General features: G+C 37.9%; 1 protein-coding gene across 6 annotated transcripts in view; it reads left to right on the forward strand.

The window, feature by feature from the left end:
• pns (pinstripe) overlaps positions 1–5,000 on the forward strand; it is a 213,642-nt gene that overhangs the window by 83,186 nt on the left and 125,456 nt on the right. The gene's annotated exons all lie outside the window — the stretch shown is intronic.

The following is a 5,000-nucleotide window of genomic DNA, read 5'->3' on the forward strand; positions in this document are numbered from 1 at the left end:
TAAGGTAAGCCATTGTTATAGTCACTCTCTCTCTCTCTCTCTCTCTCTCTATTGTTCCTGTGTAAATTTTTAAGGTAAGCCATTATTATAGTCTCTCTCTCTCTCTCTCTCTCTCTCTCTCTTTGTTTGTGTGTAATTTTGTAAGGCGAGCTATTGTGATAGGCCCAATTTTTTTTTTTATCTACCCCCATTATTACTTTTAGAATATTGTCACGGTGTTTCAACTGAACTGTTGTTATTGGAAGCGAGGGGTGTTGCGGGGGATCGGTAAAGAAGAAAACTAATAACGAAAACGAAAGTTTTGGTCAACATCCCAGTTTTTTTCCTTGAATAGTTTTCCTTCCCGGCCGATATGGATCATTGTTCAGAATATTTTTATTTCAGTAGTTGATTAATTGGATGTATTTAATGTTAATTTTATGCGTATATCTTTCTCAATTGCTCATAATGTAGGTTATGTTTATATTTATTAGTTCTCTCTGTTGTAACGGGTTAGTTAAAGGTTGAACCTAACCAGAACTTAACGAAAAGACATAACAACGGAGATTGAAACCATTTTTGCATTTCTTCTCGAGGCCCGCTTTCCATGTGATGCACGTTGCATGCTTGAGAGTCTATATTTGTGACCGTGTGGTATTTGTATCTCTTGATTTTAAGATTCATTATCTCTCCCCCCCAAAAAATAATAGTATAGTGAAGGAGAACACCGCAATCGAGCTCCCTAAACCGAATTGGGATTCATTTTACCGAATACGGGTTTAGTCTTTTGAACCGAAGCAGCTAATATTGTTCATTTCCTCCCTAAATTCCTAATTTGGTGAACATTTATTTCTGCCTCGGTTCACGAGTCTGAATCCCTAACGAGTTTTATGAACGGAGGCCGTAGTGTCACCGTAGCTCTCACTGAATCTAAGGAGACAGAAGTTTCTTTTACTTTCATGCAAGGCCTTCCTGTGGTTGTGAACAGTACTTATGAACATCATCATCATTATTATTATTATTATTATTATTATTATTGTTATGATTTCAGTAGATGGAACCTATTCACATAGAACAAGCACACAGGGGCCATTGACTTGAAATTCAAGCTTCCAAAGAATATGGGTTTCAACCTCCCACCGGAGACCCCACACTGCAGCAGTAACTGGCATGATACAGAGCCAGTGATTTTTCATCGCCCCTGGGGGAGACGCGAACCCACGACATCTGTGTGGCACGTCACGACACTAACCCCATACCAGAGGAACGTTTTGCGTGAACAGATTTTGTTTCTGAATATTGAAACTCAAGACATTTTTATCATAGTCATGTAACCTGCCATATATCTTATATACAGAGCAAAAGTTCAGATGTGGTTAGCCAAAGGAAAAACAAAAGTTTGTTGATATCAATAGGTTATATATGCATAGAATTTCGAAGACGCATACATGCACGCATGTCTCCATCAGTTTGACATCAGTATGGTGTTTAACACGCCCATGCTTGAGCATTGACATAAGTGCGCACGCCTTAACGATTGCGGGTTCAATTTGTTAGTGTTGTACTCTCGTACATGTCGAATGTCTCCATTGCTGTAGTGGAACACATTTAAAGCAGATGGTTTTATGAGCCTTTTTCGTGACATTTACCCACTTTCCTGCCGTGCTCAGGTTTGGTGCATGCTGATTCAGGTCGTAAATTGAAAGAAGGATTAAGCAGTGAATGAAAAGGAAAGTCTTTCCTTTTGATTTAAACTTCTGGGCATGGTATGCTGTGCGTGCTTATACATGCATTTTAATGCTGTTTATACATGTGTTTACACTCTCGTATATTTCCAGTTTTTTGTTTTTGGTTGAGTTAATCTGTTTATCCTTAAATTTGTGTAATATAGTTGCGACTTTTGTACATATTTGACTTAGAGGTCTAATATGCTTCTGTTTTTGCATGACGCTTGATTCTTTGTTTCTTTGAATCCAAAGCATGTCAAGAGTGCAATTTTTATTTCCTAAACTTGAAAGTAATGTTGTAATTAATGTGGTAAATTTGCCACACATGAGTAATCAAGTTATGTGAAGCCACCTGATTAACTGTGTATTGTGAACACCAGTTTTTGGGTTATTCGCCTAAACTTCTTATGGCGAAGTGATTGCTGACTTATTTTAAGCTTTTTGATATACACCGAGATTGTTTCACTTATGTGAAGCAGATCCACGAACGAATCCGTGAGCAAGCACACGGGAAAGCCAGAGAATGTGGCCGTCGGCATGATGAATATTGTATGAATGAACGAGGAATTCTTATGGCTATTGAAAGTGATCTAGATTAATGATAAAATGCGCGAGTCATCAGGAAAAAGTTTCAAGTTGGAGAGACTTCACCTGGAATGTTGCTCTCTCTCTCTCTCTCTCTCTCTCTCTCTCTCTCTCTCTCTCTCTCTCTCTCTCTCTCTCTCTCTCTCTCTCTCGGGAATAATTCACCGAGGCAATAGCTTCTGCTCGGGATTATTGGCCTCATTACTCCTTTCTCTCAGTTGAGTCTCGAGCGGAAATAATAAGAAAGAACTGACAGAAAAAAGATGAAAGAATGAAGACAAACGAAAAGAGGAGGAATACGGTAGTTAAAGGAATCCGATCTGAAGTAGCAAAAAGGCTAAAGGGAATTGAAAAAAGTGAATAATAGCCAGAGAATGTAAGGGGAGCAGAAAAAGCTTTTAAGGAAAGTATGAAAGCAAAGCAAAAATCCAAGTGAAAATATAAAAATAGAGGAAAAATTGAAGAGGCGAAATGCAAATAAAAATGCCCAAGAAATGAGGAAAAAGAAAAAGATGATTAAACGAAAGAGAATAATAGGACCGAAAGAAATAGAAAACAAGGGTGGCGGAACGTAAACAAAGGAAAATAAAAAAGACTGAAGAATTTAAAAAATGGAACTGAGTGGAAAAGGCAAGAAAAGACTAAATAGCAGTATGAAGGAATATATGTCGGGAAAACGAGTAAAAAAAGGTGAATAAAAACACCCTAAGGTACATTGTGGGAATACAAGAAAATTTCGAAAAAGATCGTATTGGAAATTGAGGAAAGACTGAAAGTTAATAAATCAGTAAAATATAAAGTCATGACGGGGGAAGCCGAGTTATCAAATTACTAGGTCTGGAAGAGGTTGTTGAAGGCCATTCAGCCCATTAAAGCTGTGCCTGAAAATATTTTATATTTATTTTCGTTTAGTCCTGCTCGGTCCCTGCCCCCATAAAACAATAAAACAAAATGTATTAGCCTCCAAATGTTTTTTTTTTTATGTGAGGTGGCACATACTGGTCGGAGTTCCTTCGTTCTTTTGAGAGAGAGAGAATATATATATATATATATATATATATATATATATATATATATATATATATATATATATATATATATATATATATATATTAACATTTCTTAGGCACTGTGTCTTGCATAACTGCACTCAGGGTCCTTTACAAGTCTTTTCTGCATTCTTTTGGTGAATTCGGTTTAAGGTTAAAACAAAGAAGGAAAGAACGTGTTAAAGGATGAGAAAAATCCAAAAGCTTTTTTGAAAGTATACTGAAAATCTGTTCTTTACTTCGTAATTCGTCGAAAGTGTGAAAAATTCAAGCTCTTGAAATATAAATTAAGTTACTATCATCAGTCGGTCGTTACTTATAATTAGAGGGTGGCTCCAGATAAAAAGAAAACGTCAGTTACTGCCCCGATCACCCATTCAACTGCAGAATAAAACATTAACGTCCAAAGTACCTACCACTTCACAACACACAAAACTCATGTTCAAGTAATTATTCTTCTCTGTTCTCTCGTTGGGGTGTTCGAATAAAATGACAGTTCATTTTAGCACTTTATCATAACTGAGCATTATTCTTAGGTAAAAGTACTGTAATTGATGAGTGTCAGGTATTTCAGGATGCAAAATCTCTTTTGCTTAGAATGGTTCTACTGACAGATAATTCTTCATTTGTCAGAGGTTTAATAATGATCTATCGCTCGAGTAATCCTCCAGGTTAATGGAAGTAAACGGATGAAAACTTTTTCTTATGTTAGCGCACGTACTGAATCCATAAAGCCGTCACACTAGCAAATAATTCAAATGACGGCTCGGTGCTCTTAATTACTTTGCGAACACAAAGCGTCGGCAGTTATTCACTCTTGTGAGAGTAATGAATATTTAGAAGGAAGCGAGCCGGCCAACTAAATAAACAAGTGGAGAGGGAGAGGAGGTTTTTACTATTGACGGAATAAAAGGAGAAAGAAAGGGGGAGGGGGTGGCAGTGTGGGTGGTGGGGTGCTGGTGGCTCTGTGCCTTGGCAAACAAAGGTAAATAAATAGTTACTCTTTACCGTAACGAGGGAGAAAATGAGGTCAAGGCCCTGGGAACAGTTAAGTCGAAGATCTCATTCTTTTAACACGCAACCGACTTCTTTATGGCGTTTTTGGGAACCGTTTTTTTTACTGGGTGTGTGCATGTTTGTGTGTCTGTGTCTGAGTTCGTGTTTTTAGTTTTCTGTAAAAGAAAACTATTGAGATGGCTTTGTCTGTCCGTCCACACTCTTTCTGCCCACCATCAGATCTTAAAAACTACTGAGGCTAGAGGGCTGCAAATTGGTATATTAATCATCCACCCTCCAATCATCAAACATACCAAATTGCAGCCCTCTAGCCTCAGTAGTTTTTATTTTATTTAAGGTTAAATTTAGCCATAATCGTGCGTCTGGCAACGCTGTAGGACAGGCCACCACCGGGGGGTGGCTGAAAGTTTCATAGGCCGTGGCTCATACAGCGTTATACGCTGTAAAGAAAACTCGATTGCGCCGAAGAAACTTTGGCGCATTTTTTACTTGTTTTCTCTGAGTTCAGTGTAGCATGAATATCATTCGAGATATTTTGTGTTTGTCATTTGAATGCATTTGACTTTGAGCGCCGTCACATCGTTTTCGAGATGAAGATGAAGGTTGGTTGTGTTTGATGCTGATTAGCAAGGCTAAGGAGGAG

The sequence above is a fragment of the Macrobrachium rosenbergii genome, chromosome 10 (genome assembly GCF_040412425.1).
Source record: "Macrobrachium rosenbergii isolate ZJJX-2024 chromosome 10, ASM4041242v1, whole genome shotgun sequence".
In the NCBI taxonomy this organism is placed as follows: Eukaryota; Metazoa; Arthropoda; class Malacostraca; order Decapoda; family Palaemonidae; genus Macrobrachium; species Macrobrachium rosenbergii.